General features: G+C 39.0%; 1 protein-coding gene and 1 long non-coding RNA gene across 28 annotated transcripts in view; one reads left to right on the top strand and one right to left on the bottom strand.

The window, feature by feature from the left end:
• The window catches only part of EBF3 (EBF transcription factor 3), a 191,196-nt gene that overhangs the window by 77,263 nt on the left and 93,933 nt on the right, over positions 1 to 20,000 (top strand). The gene's annotated exons all lie outside the window — the stretch shown is intronic.
• LOC310708150 overlaps positions 87 to 20,000 on the bottom strand; it is a 40,931-nt gene continuing 21,017 nt past the window's right edge. The window contains exon 3 of the long non-coding RNA XR_014526883.1: positions 87 to 229. This is a non-coding gene — a long non-coding RNA (uncharacterized lncRNA). The remainder of the gene's footprint in view (positions 230 to 20,000) is intronic.

Below are 20,000 nucleotides of genomic sequence, written 5' to 3' on the forward strand. Positions count from 1 at the left end.
CCACTTAAGAAAACTTTGCATAGATAAATAATAATAAAGTTTCTCTTTTTGTACCTGACAGTAAAATAGGAAACAGAATACTGCAGTATTCTACAGTAACAGAATGTAGTGATGGCCACCAACATAAGAGAGGATTAGACAAATTCAAGGAAGTCTATCCATGGCTTCTAGTCACGATGACTACATTCAGCCATTGGCCTCATCCAGCAAGCTCTTCTTTTCGCCTGTGCTAAAATAAAACAAGGACAAAATGTAGATGATGAAAAGAAGAAAACAAACAATTCAGTTATTATTTCTGAATTGTAAAAAGTTAATCGGCGTGGAGAAGAGTACAGTGGTGCCCCACAAGACGAATGCCTCGCAAGACGAAAAACCCACTAGACGAAAGGGTTTTCCGTTTTTCGATGCGCTTCGCAAGACGAATTTCCCTATGGGCTTGCTTCGCAAAACGAAAAAGTCTTGTGAGTCTTGCGATTTTCCCCCCTTTCTCCCCCTTTTTCTAAGCCGCTAATAGCCTTTTAGCCGCTAAGCTGCTAAGCCTTTAATAGCCGCTAAGCCTTTAATAGCCGCTAAACCGCTAATAGCGCTAATCCGCTAATAGGGTTGCTTCGCAAGACGAAAAAACCGCTAGACGAAGAGACTCGCGGAACGGATTAATTTCGTCTTGCGAGGCACCACTGTATCTGAAAGAAAAATACTATGCGTGTCCTAAAAATTGCATACCATGTCGTTTTATATTAGTAGCTTATAAAATCCTTGCGTTGACTTCACGGAGTTAAAAAATAATAACCACCAGTAATTACCAAGCTCTTCTTTATTCTTAAAGTGTTGAAAATGTTGGTGTTTGTATTATCATCGCTACTGAGAACACACTAATTAGGAGAACCAAGAGACAGAAAACACCTAACATTCCAGGAGCATTCACTCCAATAGGTATGTCAAAGGCATCAACAGAGATGTGCAAAGCAGGGACTTCTAGCATCTTCTTGTAATGGCAAATGATGCTCTACGTTGCAGACAGTGAGCCTGCATGTGCAGAGGTGGGTTCATGATCCTCTGGCATGAAGGCTTTGTGCTTTACTCACCTAAATATTCTGTGAACCGCCCTGAGACTCCCGGGAATGGGCAGTATACAAATAATAATATAATATAATTAATAATTATAATTAATAGTACTTATAAGAAGACTAAACCGAGGCACACTTTCCCTAATGAGGCCTCCCGCCCCCGGTGCCCTTCCACCGTTCGGCTTCCGTTCTTAGAACAAGGTAAAGTTCGCAAACCAGGACACTACTTCCAGTTTTGCGGAGTTCATAAATCGAATAGTTCGTAAACAGGGCTGTTCTTAAACTGAGGTACCACTGTACTGCATTTTGGGGAAAGCTTATTTTTCCACAAAGCTTGATTGGGTGCTGCTTCTGTCTTATTTCAGAGTTTACATTGACTTGATTTTAGATGGAAGACAATAGGGTTGCCTATGCATGCTTACCAGAGAGATAGCCATTTGGAGTACAGTAGGACTTACCTCTGAGTAAAGATGCATAGAATTAGATTGTATGTTAGTATAAGAGCACATACTTTGGCTTAACTAACTTGTTGATGAAGCTGAAAATAACCTTTGGAAGATGACCAAAGTAATTATAAGTACTGACTAAAGTAATCCATTAAATCATACTAAGTAATATGTTAAAATATTGCCATTTGTAAATCTGGTACAATGTGCACTTTCTACCCACTTACCTTGAAGATTTGCACAACCCGTGCTATTGATGTAATGAGATATTATGAAACATATGTGGGAATGAGAAGCAAAATAAACAAAACTTATGCATTTTACACAGAAATAAACATAGGTTCTGTTCACATGAAAGAGGGACTGTTTCATTGGTATAAATGAAATTGGCCCTTACCGTTTTAGAAGGAATCTTTTTTTCCCCTTCTGTGCCACAAAACAGAATGAAAGTAGCCATATAGAGTGATTTCTTATTCCTTGACATAGTCAGTGCAGGCTCTCTTACTCAAAGGGGTAAATCTGATCATTTTAGCTAATGAACTGCAGCAGAGCCTTATCAATTATCTAGATCAAGAGAAATTCTGTTATTGTGACTGGCTTCATTTGAGTTTCCTTTGAGGAGTTGGTTTGTGTCACTCAGTGAAGCCATTTGGTCAGAAGGGAGGTTCTCTCTCCTCTCGCTTAAACCAAGTCCCTTTCCAGTGCTATTTAGAACAAGATGTGTGTTAGCCCTAATCCAATAAACACTGCGGAGGAAGGCCAATGTAGCTCTGTGGGGAAATAGTGTCCAGGCTTGTAGCAACATCTAATGGGCATTTAGGTGCAAACTAGCTGTGAAGTGTTAAATATTTACATGTAGAATGCCAATAGTAATTGTCCACTTTATCTGAGCTAGCCTAGGGAAATGTCTTATTTGTTTCCATGTTACTTCAATAAAAAGAAGACTGGAAAATCCCCTCACTATTTCTTGGGGGCTTAGAATTAATAAAGCTAGGCAGTATAAAATATGTGCTTTGGTTTTCTGAATGATCACTTCTGCACCAGGCCATATAATATGGCTTTAACTCCATGTGGCCTGTCTATTAAGCAAGACAGGATGAGCCTCACAAATAATAAAAAATATTTATGCTTTTCTTAGTGATACTAACAAGGTAACATATCAGAGAAGAAATGGCAGCAGAAGAATAAGGTAACTCTGTCTTATGAATTCATGGCACAGTGGGATCCCTTTCTGCTCCCATAAACACCCTAGGATTCTGTGTTCTATGCTATTATTCCACAAATTGTATTTTTTTCTTTTTGTTTGTGAAATCTGAAGTGTCATAAATGCCTCCATCTCATATATATTTGATAGTTAATATTAGTCTCATCCAGGAAAGTGCACTTTACATGTGGCAACATACGATTACCTGAGAGTGTTATTGCAAAGGAAAAAAATCAATACCAATTTATAATTCACGATTGCAGTCTATCAGTTTTTATGGCTCTCTATCCAGTCTCATTAATTTTTTATTATGATTGACTGAAACTGAAAGATTTTTAACATGTTTCGCTGTTATTTATTCAACCTTAATAATTAAATAAACCTTAATTGGCTGTATTTCGAAGCATCTTGAAGCTATGGCCAGAACGGGTTTTGGTGACCATACATTATTAATGCTAGAAATACCGCACATTTTCTTCTGAGCCAAGCTCTAGGAAATGATCTGCTATGTACCATAACAAGGGAAATAGATTTTGTAGTCACCTAATCAAATTCTATTTAAAAGGAGACTATATATTTTAAATTCAGAATATAAATTATCAATAACTCATTGAGAAAATGTGATACAATATTCCTAAAGCAAGGGGGGAAGCAAGAGTACCTGATCAAGACTTGTATCAGAATCTAAAAGCTTGATTAATGAGGCTAGCTGGCCTATCAAATAGAAAAGTCTAAATGAGTATGATTTCACAAAGGATTTTCCTGATTGGTGGTTAACTTGTGCCTTTAAAAGGTGATTGGCAGATGGAAAATTGCACTTTCAAATTTCATCCGTATTCATTTCAGTTGTTCTTCTACATGTCAACTTCTTGCCATTCCCAGACAGGCCAAGGCTGTATACATTAGCTGTTACCACCGTGAAAAAAAGAAGGAAGACAATCCCATATTTGAGCATTCTGAAGGAAAATCAATCATGTCATAAGTGAGAAGTATGGATAAGTTTGAACGGTGGCAAGTTTCATCATTTCATTTCTGGCCATGCTGGTAGATTTTTTGAGTGTACAGTTCTGCTGAGAGGCATCCCCAGCTGTAGCGATAGAATAAGCAGTGTAATAGAGTTGGGCTAGAGGGGAAATTTTTTCTCCCTGATATTTGTCAAGTAAGTTTCTTGTGGTATTGTACAGAAGCAACATCAAAACCTAACATTATATACACTAGACATTTTGACAGAATTGGAAAAAAGGCTTCTATTGACTATGACAAGGATATATCAACTCTCCTCAATCATATGTCTGAACCTCTTGCTTTATGGTTTTTGTTGGTGGTGATTGGATGGCTCAAAAATTATATAGACATAAAAATCTATATAACGTTTCACAAAATAGATATTCTTTGTGCTCCTAGAAGATGAAGATATAGAATTAACTGCAGAGGATTTTTAATTATGGTAAATTGGGTTGAAGGTTGGGTTTTTATTTTTTTTAATTTGGTGGGGCAGAAAAACGGGCTTAAGGAAGTGGTTATAGTAAAGGAACATAGAGCAGTTTAATTTGATCTATTTATAGTACTGAGAAGGGACATCATTTTATATTGGATATGCAGTGAAAACTGTGGGAGACAAACATGTTGCAATTTCACAATCTTGTTCTTATTATTATTGAAAGAGCTGTTCTTGGCAGTAATAAATTTAACACAAAAATCAAATACAAAACAAATTTATTCTTCCAGAGCTGATACACCAGTCATTTTTTCCTTGTCTTGCATTAAGCTTTAAAATCAACTGTCACTACCTATCGATTGCATCTGAATTGTTATCTATATTTCTCAAAAGTACTCTTGACAGTTAATACAGTGTAAATTATAATCTGGGGAAATGCTGCTCGTATTTGGCAGCAAATTGCTTAGATTCTGACTAAAGCTGCTTTTATTTCCCGATCTTTTTCCTGTGGCCATCTATTCTACTAAGAATAATTCAGTCCAAATTATTTTAAATATACACTCAGTCCAGTATGTAAATCATATTGTGAAAATCACTCTTGAATTCTGCTCAGGTTGATATCAAATTAATAATAAAATAAAAATGGCACAGCCTAATATATTGGAAAGTCACAGGTCTGATTATGTTTTCCATTAGATGTATGTTTAAACTACATTTCTAAAAACTACAGTTTTTAAGCCAGTAGCAAATGGTGGGAGAGGAGGGGAGAAATAGAAAGCAAGTGTTTGTGCGTGTGTGTGTGTGTGTGTGTGTGTGTGTGTGTGAATTCAGAATATTGAAAAGTAGTGGTGGTATCTTTGGCAGAGAAAACAAATTGAAAAAAATTCCCAAAATCTATGTACATACACGTGCACACTCATACACGCCACAATAAATGAAACAACTAGGATTTCTTTAAAATGATAATTCTGGGGATTTGTAAACTACTAAATGTTTATGGAATATGTAAGCACACAGACTAAGAGCTACTGTTCTAGGAATTGTCTTTACATGTATTGTTTCCTCTTTGTTTATTTTCAGTTTATTTTTACTGATATTTTACAAAGAGCAGGAAATCTGAGGCAGGTGGATAGAGTAATTATAAATGACACCTTGGTGTCTTTTCCTTGATGCAATTATTTGCCTAGAAGCCATTTCATTGTTCTGGATGGAGCCTTGCACCTACTCTAAATTTGACAGCTAGGGCTGACCATTGAAATTAAAGAGGAGTTATTCTTGGAGACTATATGTCAAATGTATCTCTTCAAATGGCCCAGATCGAATGTTACCTGTGTGGCTTGTTTACCAGTTCCACATTGCTGTTTCGCAGACAACTCCAGTAGCATTTGTAATGGGAGGATTGTATATGAGAGGAATGTGTCATGGTTATTTTCCATGAAAAGTAACTTGTGAATCATTCCCATCTTTAAGAAATATGGATGATAATAACAGGATGCGAATGGAATATATCTCTGCATTTGACCCTTACTTGGAAGAAAATTTCAGTGAAAACAAGTATTTATTGCTTATTATTGTTTTGTTTGCCACTTTCCAACATAGATATGCCCAAAGCAATTCACAGCACGTAAACAACAAGAACACCTTTATTGTCATTGTACAACCTGTGTACAATGAAATTAAATGAGCTTCCCCCCCAAAAAACGACTCAATCTCTTATCGAACAACACACCACCTCGCAAGTCAATTTCGCTATGTTATTTTCCGTTCAACAGCCTAACAGCCTGTGGATAGAAGCTATTTTTTAGCCTGTTGGTACGACTGATTATACTTCTATATCTCCTGCCCGAGGGTAGAAGATTAAAGAGGTAATGGCACGGGTGTGAGTCATCCCTGAGAATTTTTTTCGCTCTCCTAAGGCAAGGATCCCTTGCGATAACTCAAGGGACAGCCCATGATATCATGGGCTGTATTCACCACCCTCTGTCCACACCTTTCTGTCCGTGTCTGTCAGGCCAGCATACCACACTGTGATACAATATGAAAGGACACTTTCTATTGTGGACCGGTAAAGGGAGTTCATCAGTTGTTGTTTAACATTATTCTTTTGCAAGACCCTGAGGAAATGGAGTCTCTGTTGGGCCTTTCTGACCACCTGAGTTATGTTGATCTTCCAAGTGAGGTTCTCACTAAGGTAAACTCCCAGGAATTTAAAGGAGGGGACTCTCTCCACACAACAGGGCATACCAAAGCATCATTACAATTGCAGTCTAGTACCGATTTCCAGCTAAACATGTTTAGGACTGACATGTAAAATCATAATAGTGGCACCTTTAAAAAAATAGGGTTTTTCTTAATCAAAAGAATGCAGTCATTGCCCTTTCCTTCCTTCTCTGTCTGTCTATCTCTTTCTCACACACAGGGGCTGCTTTGTAAAGAATGGATTTTAGATATTTGAAGTACTTCTCAGTCTTAATATTGATACCTTTTTTGAATAACTCTTTGTTTGACAGTTAACTTGAGCAAATGTATTATTTAAAGAAGTACCCTGCCTGGTCTTAAGATGTAGGCTGAAATCCTGTACGCATTTAGCTGTGAGTAAGTTTCATTCAACTCAATAAGAGTTACAGCTGAGTAGACATCATAGAATAGTAGAATCATAGAATTGTAGAGTTGGAAGGGACTATGAGGGTTATCTAGTCCAAACCCCTGCAATGCGGGAATCTCAACTATATCATACAGACATATGGCCATCCAACCTTAGCTTTAAAACCTCCAAGGAAGAAGGCTCCCCCACCTCTGATGGGAGTCTGTTCCACTGTTGAACCGCTCTTTCTTTCAGAAAATTCTTCCTGAAGTTTAGTCAAAATCTCCTTTCTTGTAACTTGAATCCATTGGTTTCCATCCTAGCCTCCAGAGCAGGAGAAAACAAGCTTCCTTCATCCACCATGTGACAGCACTTTAGATATATGGTGGTGGTTGTCATATCTCTTCTCTTAATTAAGATTTTTATTTATAATTTTCATTTATATACATTACAACAATTATTTTGCCAAGTTTTAACATTTTCAGTTTGACTCCCTTCCCCCTTTTTCTGCAGTTCCTTACATTTATTTTTGTCCTTTCCTGCATACTCCAAATTGTCTTAACTTATTCTTTTATTTGTCTATTCTAATATAAAACACACACACACACACGTTTTAAACTGCAGGTTTTTACAATAGTCCTGCCAATGTTTTAATCTGTTACAGTTTGTTTGTAAATACTCAATAATGCCATATCTCTTCTCAGCCTCCTCTTTACCAGGCTAAACATGCCTGTTGTTGTTGTTGGTGGTGGTGGTGTTGTTAGGTTTATTACCCGCCCATCACCAAAAGGTCCTAAGGGTGGGTTATAACAATATAAAAATAATCTTTAAAACAGTTCAAAACAAGTAACTATTACAACTAGGAAAACGAAAAGGGTCGCACTCCCCACATCTGTCTCCTGACAAATGTTTGCTACTGAGCAGTAGTCTTTTAACTAACTTCTGGGTCAGGGGTGGTTTCTTAAGAAGAGGACTTGCCACTGCATCCTTCAAGATGGTATGTCCTTCTCCAGTTAGAAGTTGATCACTCCCTGGACTATGGACATAGCTAGGACTTTTGTTAGGTGGAGCAAAACCAATGTGATTGGTCAGTTAGTTAAGTATTTCTATTGTTTTACTTGATGGGGGGGCAACTGCCCCCCTCAGCTACGCCCATGCCCTGGACCTACCCAGTCAACCCTCTATGGATAGCTATAAGAAGTGAAAGTGCTCTGGAATGTGAAGGGGCAGGAATTTTTAAAGTAGTTTGTCCGTATCATTAGGCCACAACAATGAAAAACAATCCAGTACACTGCTTTGTGGATGATCGTGACTCCCTTTCCTTGACCCTCTGACATGGGCATGCACGCCAAGTCAGCTCTCTTATCCACAATCAGATCATGGACAAAATATATTTTATTCTGGACAGACCTGACATTTACCAACATCATTACAAAGCCAGGGGGTTGGCTGGCTCTAGAACAGCATTTCTCTCATTCTGGAAATGGCTGAGATAAAAAGTTGACAACTCCCTCCTCCCCTTGAAAATACCAGGGGGGTGAAATGAATACAAAGAGGGTGAGTCCCAATGACATGACCCAAATGTCTTTGATGTTCCCCCTTTGGAGTCACTCTCACCTGCCGCAAACCCCATCTCCCCTAGCAGCCTCAGTTTAGAGCCTCCCCTTTCCCAGCACTAATGAAAATGTGCTGGTTTGGGGAGAGCCTTGGGAAGCTGCAGACAGTATATCAGTGTATTTCCAACAGTGCAATCTTATACGTGTCTACTCAAAAGTATGTCCCATTCAGTAAGTATAGCAGTAGGCATAAGTAGATTGCAGCCTTAATTTATAATTACACTTTTGTAATCATACAGGCAACCACTTATATTTTCTGATTCAGGTACCTGTGCCTTGAGCTGCTGTTTTCTGCATAGTATCTCCTTGCATTTGTCCAAAGTAACTGAAAATGATCATATATAAATGTACACCTGTATGCATGGAGAGAAATTACATGTGGTTGAGGATTATAGCAAAACCTGTCATCTTTGGCATGGCACAGAAATGTACATTACAGGTCAACAGCCCATGGATATGTGAATCCACCCTTGGACAAAACTGAAAGGCTGAAAAAGATATTACATAAGATAGTGCATATGTGAGAGATTGTAGAGATAAGGCCAAGAGTAAATTGAAACAAACACTTTCTCAAGTGATTTACAGGAAAGAAATAGGAGAAACGTAATCTGTCGCTGGAAGTATTCATTGTTAAGAGTCATTTAATGCTAAAATACATTCTCATATTTCAGCTTTGTGATTTAAAATGCATTGCTGAAAAGCTAACAATAAGAATCGCAATTTAACTGTATGTTTTAGTTCCTGAATTTCTGCAGCTCATTTGAAACAATATTTTCCAATTATTTTGCATTGTCTTCATCTGTACATTTGAAAATACCAGCTTCCCAAAATGTCTGCTACACCAAACGATCTGAAGATCATGTATTCTGCAGTAAGCTCAATTCATTTCAATGGAGCTTACAATAAAAAATATAAAAAATCAAACCTAAATTGCTTCACTGTTGTTCTATTTTGGCGTTGATGGTAATTTGTCAAGCACATATGCAATAATGGATTGACTCATATAACTAGGGCTATAATTGCAGCTGTTAGGTAGGCCTTCTTTATCTTAGCCTGTCTGAAACTCCCATTCTTGCATGATTTCTTGCTGTGCTTAAGCCATGTGTGTCTTGTTTTGTTTTAATACATTACTGACCCAGGGGCTCAGGTTACTGGGGTTCCTGTCATACATTTCACTCTCATAAAGCATTGCACCAAAAAGGGCGGGGAGCGGGGGGGGGGGGGTTGGATAAAAGAAAGAAAGAGAGAAAACACTGTAACAAGGTAGCAATCATTGCTCACCATACTAAGTATAAATGCCAACGTGTAAAACTTGACTGCAGGAAGAAAAGGGAGAAAAGGTAGTCGCTGAAAATAGGATACACTTACTAAAGCTGTTGTCGTAAGGTTATCTGTTATAGGAACTCTTAGAGCAGCACGTTCTGCGTCTTCCACATCTTGTTTGCCATTATAACCCCAATATAAACTGTGCCTTTACAATATATTCTTCAATATATAGCGCACAATGCTTCAGTGGTTAGAAAAGAATTCAACCCCCTCCCCAAAGTGATAAGAACTTTCGGCTAACTAAATGTGAAAATATTTGACAAAAACACATTGTTGCAATACTTCAGAAGTCAAAAGTGCACCATTTCATTTGTACAGGATTAAAAACTCAGGCAAATTTGACAAACAGAATGTGCACTTAGTCAAGCAGATGGTTCCCATATTCTTTTTATTGTGAGGCAGCATCATTACCTTGATATTCCCTTTAAAGTGTTTGGGCATCACAGCATATGTTCCATAAACTTATCTTTTAATCTTTGAAAAACTTACATAATTGAAGAAGTTAACAGGTTGGTGGCTTAATAGGGATCTCATCCATGTTTCGTTTTAATACTTTTGGAAAGAGAGGGGGTGGAGTAAAGCATTCTTGGCTAATACGTAGCATATTCTGCATTTATTAAGGGAAAGAATTTTAGAGGTAGGAGGTGAAAAGACAATTTGGGAATTTTCATTCTCTGAAAAACTGCATATTAAACGTGAATTGCAATTTTCCATCTGGCCCTACTGGTTAGGAAGCTGCAGTTGGGCATGATCTCCACTGTCAATCAACAGTCCCCAACTGTGAGAAGCAAACCTCATGACGAAGCCCACCCCAACTCATTAAACCAAAGCAAACTGTATGAAGTGTGCCGCTGTGTGATTTTAATATTTGGTGCATGTGACAGGATCATTTTAGTGATTTGCAGGATTTATCTCCTCTTAAAAGTACTGCCTAAGGCTACTCTAATTGGTAGGAAAGCAAATTCCCCCTTTTCCTCCTGTCACTCTTTGTTTTATTTACTGAGAACTGCCGAAACCTATTTACACAATAATGAGGATAAATCACCGTGATGCTTTCAACACAAAGAGATATGTTATGTGTGTGTTGAAAGCAGTACAATTAAAACTAAATCCCAAATATTTCTGAAGTGGAGGCTACAGTTTGTGATTGAGAAATAAAAATTAAGACAAACGATAACAGTGGTATATTATAGCTCCTTCAGGCAGGCTGTTAAAGTCAAAATTCTTCAGGCATCTTTTATGATGGACAATTTCATTCAAAACTGCAATTAAGTAATTGTGTGTAAGTTGCTCTGTGGTCCAGATGGTCTTCCCCTCCCCCTTCGAGAGTCACACATGGAGGTGTCTCCCCAGCTCTGCACAGAAAGGAATCTTAGCTGCCTTCCCAACCATGCTCTTTTTCTTTACTTGGATCCAGTGTTACTCCTCGTAGCTGCATTGAAAATCTGTACTGATATAAGATGCATGGATCAGACAATAGCCCAGGGTAGATAACATGTAAACATGTGGCAGCCTCTGCCCTCCTGCCAATACCAGGGGATCTGCCACATACTGCCTTTGTTAGCTGATCTCTGTCTTTCCAGTCCCAATTGGATGATTTCAGAGGCTGCTCTTAAGGAATCTTAGGAAGGATTTTCATTCAAAAATATGCTTTGTATTTTCTACTTTGTAAACTATTCAGGTTGGGAACCAAAGCTGTGGTTAAGTTTTGTCTGCCTTGATGGGTAGTGTGCTAAAAAGCAGGGCAGGCAGCATCAGACATGCCTTTGGATGAAACTGATTATCATAAGACCAGAAGAAGAGCTTGCTGGATCAGACCAGTGGGGCATCCTGTTCTCACACTGGCCAGCCAGATGCCTGTGGGAAGCCCAAAAGTAGGACTTGACTTCAATAGCACTCCCCATTTGTGATTTCTTGCAACTGGCATTCGGAACCATACAGCCTCTGACAATCTAGACACTCATCAGTCTAGTTTCAAATTGAGTTTTGGGACTGAAACTTTGTTGGTCAATGACCTGTGCCAGGGAGGGCTACAGGGAATGTAACCCTGCTGATTTTCCTTGAGCATGGTATCTTCCAGGCTATCTAAGTACGGTAAGTTGGAGGCACTACTTTGCAGTGGTTATGCTCCTATCTCCAATAATAGTTCCAGATAATACCATTCAGTAACTTCTGCATGGCATTATGGGAACTTTCCTGCAGAGTCCCATAGGGTTCAGTCTTGTTGCTATTACATCTATATGAAGCTGCTGGAAACAGTCATCAAGGGATTGGGAACAAAGTGTCATCAATATGCTGATGACACCTACATCTATCCCTCTGTTTCATTATACCAACTCCTGAACCTGGGTCTGGGGGTGGTAATGGACTGGATGGGGGCCAGTTAATTGAAGCTGAATCCAGACAAGACGGAGCTGCTATGGGTAGGCATTACTCATGTCTGGGAGTTGGAAATACTAACTACCTGTTCTTGATGGGGTTGTACTCCCCTTAAAGATTAGGTACGTAGTTTGAATGTGCTTCTGGAACCTCATTGTCATTTTGGGCTCAGGTGGGCTCATTGGCTAATGAGTACCTAAGTTCATCTTTGGCTGGATGAACCAACTGTGGTTATTTCTGGACAGTGGTAGCTTGACCATGGTTGCTCATTCTCTGGTAACAGTAAAGTTGGTCTATTGCAATGTGCTCTCTTTGGGGTTGCCCTTAAAGACAGTCCAGAAATTGCAACTCATGTGCAAAATGCCGTGACCAAAGTGGCTGTAGAGTTGTTCTGAATACTGAACGTAGATTTCCTGCTCACATTTCTGATTGTAAAGCATTAGTTTCTACAAAAAGGTAATTATGACAAAAACAAAAACCACACAATTGTTTACACTGATAATTCATGTGGCAACTTTAACATTTATTTATTTTAGGTGTTTATACACAGCACTTCAGTTGAATTTTCAAGGTAGTTTATATATATAAAAAGAAGCAACATCCCAGGTTTTATACCTTGTTAACATAAATAATTGTTAATGATGCCATAAAGCTGTATAATGAATGTTCTTAGCAATATGCTATTCAAGGCATAGAAATGTTTTCCCTAAAACAGAATGTTCTTAGGAATATGTTAAAGAAATGCAAAAGTCATCATTGAAACTGCAAGAGATCAGCCTTTTGACTTCCTTGCTCCCTAATCTGTATTTGTTTGAAATGCATGAATAGCTACTTGAACTAGAGCATGTGAGGGAGATGCAACCTTTCCATCACCCCCAGGCTGGTTATGCATGGAAGATGCTGGAGGAAATATGTTTACAAAGTCTCTCCTTCTTGGAAAAGCGGTGATTGTGATATCAGGGTACTTGGCTGAAGCCTCAAAACCTTGTACTCTGAAGTAGCCGAATTGAAATGATGAAGTCCAGAGTACATGTTAATAAGACTGCAAATCTTAGGAATATAGATGAGAGACTGCCTTATTTTCATAAGCTGGAGAGTTTACTACAGGAATGTCTGTGGTCAGGAGCCACCCAAACATATACCTCCCAACTGCTGGTCTTTGCTTCCTGCTGCAGCAAGGTATTATTTCTCACTACTACTGATTCTATTCCTCTCAAATACTTACTCCTTTCTGTTCTTCTACTTCCTAACCCACTTTTCTTTTCCCTCCACATTGATCTTGGAAACTGCTCACTCTCAGGTTGTTACTACTGTCCGCACCTCCCCTCTACTTCCTCTTATCTATGATTGCTCAGTTCAGAAATAAGGGATGGAGGCTGCAGTTGTTCTGTGCTGCAACTGCTTAAAAAGCATCATTCCCAGCTTGCTTGGAAAGTCTACTTGATCTGCAAATCCAAGATCCATCACTCTAAATCAGCATTACCCAACCTGGTGCCCTCCAGATGTTTTGGACTACACCTTCCATTAGCCCCAGTCAACATTGCCATGGGAGTTGTCCAAAACAGGTGGAGGGCACCAGGTTGGTGAAATGTGCTTTAAACCATAGACTCTGCCTAAACCGTATCTTCAAAAGTATCTCAATTTAAAGTGACAATTTTCATAGTACTCCCATTGAAGTAGCCCCAGAAGAAGTAGTGAAAGAATATCACCTACAGCTTTATGGCTGAAGTACATTTATTCCATCTTGTCCAAAAAGTCAGTGGTGGCCATAGGTTTTGAGGGTAATTGGACAAGATGCTCTCAGTGGTCCCCTCTCCCTCATTGTGCCCATCTCTTTACTCCGTTTTCATTAGTAGCTCAGCCACAGAGGGGAGTGACAGACAGCAATAGCAATAGCAAGAAGGGGGATAGCAGCAGGACCAGGAGGCCAGAGATTTGTAGTAGGCGTCTCTAGTAGAGTATGGGCTTTTGGCAAGTGTCTGTTGCTGACCCTTGAAGCTGTGCCTGGTTACTGAGTGAAATTGCAATGCCATCCGTATACTGATGATACTTAGCAGTATTGTTTTTATCTGACTCAGATCCTGCAATGTCAGTGGATTCCCAGTGACTTCCTATGATTAGAGGCTGGATATTTGAACTGAATTTAACTCCATTAAGACAGAAGTATAAGCAAGACTTGCATTTGGATGTAACTTTGGAATGGGAGACTTGGACTGCCATAATTTGTGCTGTTCAGCTTCCTATAACTCACTGACGCTTGCAACCATGTAGTGCTCCTGAGATTCCTCACTGAGCCTGAATGCCCAGTTTGTGCCAATGGCCAGACGTGGTTAGATGTCTGCAGATTCTTCTATCAGACTGAACCTAGCTAAAAGCTAGATTATTCATGTTAGGTTGTACACATGGAGTTTCCCTTGTTGACTGTTCAAAAGTTTTAAAGTGGCACAAAATGTTGGAGCCTGCCTTCTTCTGATGGTGGTAGGTCACACTGGTTTCCTAATGTCTTCCTGGTTTGATGGAAGTTGCTGGCTATAACTGACAAAATGTTCATGGGACACCATCTATACTTTTCTGTTCTTATTTCCCATAGATTAATCACAATAAGCTAATAATTCAAAATACACACAGCATATTTAAGTACAAATCTATGACAACAAATATGTAAAATTATTGAAAATGCCTGGTATTACATTAAATTTCATAAAATGATGACTTCACCTTTCAGTTGCCAATGCAAAAGACCCTTAATTATCTGACCTGGTTTTCTATCTGAGCACCTCCCATATCAACTAGCCCAGGTCCAGGCAGGTATGGTTCACTGCCTGGTGGTACGAGGTAGAGTCTTCTTGTCTATGGAATTCTCTTTCCATATGGGATTACATTTTAACTTGGCAGTGGAACTATTCTCCTGCACTTTTGAAATACATTAATCGGTTGTCCAAGTTTTTACTTGGCACTGCTATGTTTTATTGTTTGAAGGATAATTGTTTCCAACTTGTTTTAGGTTGCATGTGATTAGCTCACATTCAGGAGCACACCCATTGAAACTACTGCACTTGACAAACTCAGTTTCAGTAGGTCTTCTATGAATGTGAGTTAGCTGGATATAGCCCATTGTGCTTTAATGTGGTTTTATAATATCTCTTGAAAATGTCTTTGTGATTGCTGTATATGATGAAGAAATCTGTTTAAAAGGCTAGCGTTTCCTGGACATATTACCTATATTTGATAATACAAACTTGTTATTTTTATAAATTGACTCGGTCAGGAGTCCAAGTGGCCAAGGACTCAAAATGCCATTAAGGCGGGAGGGAAACCCTTAAACCTGGGGGATAGCTTCTGCAACCCCAGTTCTACAAATAGAATGGGCCAGATTCAGTTAAATAGTTGTGCTACAGGAACTAGAGCAATAAGTCCTGCTAGTGCAAGGGGTGTGCCTCCTGCACACACACCAAATTGGCTGTGGTGGCAAGGGGATGATTGGGAGAATTCCCAGAACAGTGTATGGAGAAGGAGAGGGGAGATTGTTCCATCAGTCAAGCAGAAATGCTTGTACTGACGGAGTTACCTTCTTAGCACTGCTTTGAATTCTGAGTTGATTGCAAGGATGTTCACAGCCAGTATTCTTGATGGCTGCCTCTTAAATTTGACAATACGTTCTCTAGAAGCTCAACTATACTAGAGATTGATATCAATAAGAGGAGGCATAAAACATGGTTGCAATTGCATTTTGTTGACCAGGGATAGGAGTGGATGCGAGTGGTTTAAATAATTGAAATTGGTTTATGATTTCAACATTGTTGCTGACTGAAAGTTTGGGTGTGTGAATGAGCTATAAATGTAAGTAGTAGCAATAGTAGCTTGGCCTGATCCTGCACCAGTCCTATGTACCTTTATATGGGAATAGATGCTCTTTAGAACAGTTCACTGGTGATTTTTGAATGTAGGGACCTTCCAGAAAATTCCATGCTACAACATTTACCATGCTGTGTGCAAGCTCTCAAGTGGTCTGTTTGGAGTATTTTGCTAAAATTCCCACTAAATTATTTTGTTCAGAAGACTTGCTGGACTAGACTAGATAATATAAATAAACCATTTAAATAATACTGCTAAAGTCTAAAGTCCAAAAACAGTGAGAGAGTTCTTTTTTGAAGGCAAAGGTCCAGTTTGCTAAGGGAACAGTGAGGAGGCTTGGCACATGGATAAAAAAATACAGAGGTCAAGGAAGACCAGTTATATGCGTAGCATCCAAGAAAAGACTACAGACCAAGCTTTCTGCTATAATGACACGCATATACCCTGTTGTGCCCAGGAAGACAAGATACTCCTACAGGGGCATCCAATGGCCCAAGGCACCACTATAGACTGCTTTTCTTTAAGACCATGACAGTTTTGACCATTGAGTTGTGTTCTGTGCATAAAGAGGAATCAGGGACAGGCCTTTGTTGTCAATAGGTAAAATGGACAAGGGGCAACTACTGCATTAATTGATCAGCAGAATGCTGAAGAAGGTATGCAGACTGGCAATTCAGTAATGTCCCCAACCCAAGGACATTGGGTTCTTCTGGATAACAAGTGCTTAGCAGGCTGCCCACTTATTTCTGCCTCTCCATAAGCCTTGGCATTTGGTACGGTCACCCATCTCTGAGAATGGCCTGACTGTGCTCTTGGCAGCTGTGTGTGTGAGGCTAAATGATGTCCCAGAATCATTACCTTGCTGAAGCAGCCACTCCTAGGTTTTTCATAGAAATAGCAGGATTATGTTGTTACCCCACTTTTTCTCTTCCTGCTCCAGTAATGGCATGCCATGGTATATCACTGAACGAATAGACCCAAGGAAATGCCAACCCTAGTTTTCAAATTCGTTTTAAAATGTAAACTAAACAGAACTGTGTGCCATTTTACTGAAGAATCCTGTTTCTGAGATATTTAGGCTGCGTTCTTAATGTTGCTATACTGGTAACTGGGCCCTAAAGCACCACTTGTTATCTCTCTGTAGGGCACATGGAAATGCAAACCCCCAGCGAATTTGTCCCCTGCTGTCAAATGGCAACCTTTCACCTACCTGTTACTGTGACACCCAGCTGAAGCCCATCTCCTCAGGGACCAAACAGGCATCCTCCAGAGTTTTAGGAGACTTTACAACCTTAGCAGTACTCTGTTGACATTGTCAGGGGGACTGCTGCAGAGTAAAGCAGCCTGTGAATTGCCCTCTTCAATTTTGTTGTTTTAGTGTACAGCAAGATGCTTCTTCTGCATCCTCAATGGGTGTATATGAGTGAGTGTGTTGGGAATAGTGTTTACATAATTATTAAATGACCTTATGCCAAGTTTTGCACCAAATCCCCTCCTGCCAAGCATATAAACCTCCTGCCATTTAGTTATCTAGCCATTCTGCTCTGTGTTCCTTGCAGCTGAAAGCAACATTACACTCCCCAAAATGAAATCAAAGTAAATTGCAAGCACTGAGTTATAAAACTGAATTGCAAGTTTGAGGTTCACATGAAACTGTATCTGGCCTTTAGCCATAGAGTTTGCTGTACAATATTGTAAAATATGGTCCAAAGCATAATTTACAATACTAGCATCCAGCAATTTGCACAAACTTTCAAGTCATACAAAGAAACTGCAGGACTGGCTTATAAACTTTTTTTGTGTCACACACATACGGTATATTACAAAGCATCACATATTTTGTATGCGGCGTATTTTGACAGTAGGTGATGACTGCTCACTTATACCAAAAAAAAAAAAAAAAAATCACATAAGCAGATTTTAGCACATTTACTGGGTCTTTTAACTTCATCTGACACTGTTTGGAAGGAGGATGAGAGAAGTATATTTTTTATATCCCAAGGGGATTTCTTTATGATGACTCTTTCAAGGTGAATATTGGCATTTATTTAGCCTGAGCAGAAAATAAAAAAGAACATATAGAAGCACCAACACTGAAACACTGGAGTCAGCAAAGAATAGTCTATTTTGCCATCTTCACTTATCATACCTCAAACATAGCTAAATCTAAGTTAATTTGAAGTTTCTCTTGAGAAATTCATATCAAATTAAAGTGTTTCTCTGCAGTGATGACATGAGCAGGGAACACTGAATTTCCTCTAAATTATGGTCTACTTTTACAGTCTCATAAGATTTCCCTTTGTGGGCTCTATTCTACTATATTTGAAAGAAAATTAATTTAACTAATGACAGTTTAGACTAAACATCAATAACAAAGGAAGAAATGAGTTTCAAAAGCAGTGAAAAACATGCCCCCCCTTAAGGAATAACATTTATAAACTGACCGGAGAATATCAAGCCAACATTTTATCATTAAAGTTTATTATTATGTAGGGTAAGTCATATGAAATGGCCCCTATAATACTACAATGAAAAGGTCTGAAAATTCAGATTTCTCTGTAAACTTTAAAAACAAGAAAAGAATCTTATACATTGAAGACAAACACATTATTATGGCATAAGCTTTCATAGACTACAATCCGGTTCATTAGAAGCATCTGATCAAAAGGACTGTAGTTCTCAAAATTCTTAGCTTAATTCTTGGCATTTGGAAAATTGTTTAATATGAATTACAGATTAGTCTGCAATAAGAAAAGAGGATTGACTATAGAAATACTTATCTTATTATTTGTAAATAGTCATGAAGTTCTTAAAAGTTCAGAAAGAGATGAAGCCTCCTTTCCTTTGAAACAGAAGATCTGATTCTTCTATCTTCTTCGACAGCCAATAGAGATCCTAGAGAATCATTTTCCAACAAGAAAGCAAGAATATTTTACATTCTGTATATGGAAACTCAAGCAGAAACCTGGAACACATTGGTTATGAAGGTGCCCCACAGGTTGGCAGAGGGGCTTTGCACATCCACTGCCACATCACCAACATGACAGTATCTTAACACAGACCAAATGTACACCCATATTGTAATGGGCAAATGCGTACTTGCATCAGAGCATTGCATGGACTAGACCCAATGAATGGTATGAGAGTGCTTGATTGTTGTAGCATTGTTGAATCTAAGTGAGTATGGGTCTGGTGAGGAAACGTCTGGGGAAGTTTCTGTATGCCAGTAGTGGGTGAGGCCAGAGGCAAAAGTTAGTGGAGCAAAAGAAGAGACACTTACCTTTGTACCATGCAAACACACACACACACACACACACACACACACACACACTTCTCCATGTTCCATCCAGGCACACAAGAGGCATTATGACATTTCAAGGACACATTCCAGCCAGGCAAAAGCACTTGAGGTGGGCATGCAGCAGGGGCAATGAGGAGTGATGTGGCTTGAGGGACAGATTGAGAGCGTTAGAGGGACCAATTGCATCCCAGGACCTTAGGTTCCTTGGCTCTAGTTTAGTGAGATCACCGGAAAAGTAGGATAAGCAATCCGAACTTTCCAAGGAAGAGTGGGATATAAACAACATAATTTTGAAAGTACTGCATGTGCTATTAGTGTGCTTTTCTGTGCAGATCTCTGAACCAAACCCTATAACTTACTTACGCACAATGGATTAGATTAGATTTTTATTGAAGTCCCACAGCTATAGCTAGAATGGCTTTTGGACTGGGTTCTTGAAGAACTCATGACCAGTCAAGTACATCTGAAATCAGTATGATTCTTGTCATTTATTTCATTGGTAGTAGGGATGCATCTTTTATGCCTCACCCCCCCCCCCCCGGAACGTTCCAATTCATTTTAATTGTGTACTTACACTTTTATACAATATTCTTGTGATTCTGTAAAAATAGATTTTGATTTGCAAGACATCGTCTTCGCATTGTTAATCAATAGTTTTGAGTTAATAAAGGGGAGGAAACTTTGTTAGATCCATTTATTAACCTAGTAAACCGAAGTAATAGTTCTTGGGTTGGAATTCTGGGTTGGAATCAAGAAATGCCAGCGAATTGTTTAGAAAATTTAA

The sequence above is a fragment of the Podarcis liolepis genome, assembly GCF_965112155.1.
Source record: "Podarcis liolepis genome assembly, chromosome: 5".
In the NCBI taxonomy this organism is placed as follows: domain Eukaryota; kingdom Metazoa; phylum Chordata; class Lepidosauria; order Squamata; family Lacertidae; genus Podarcis; species Podarcis liolepis.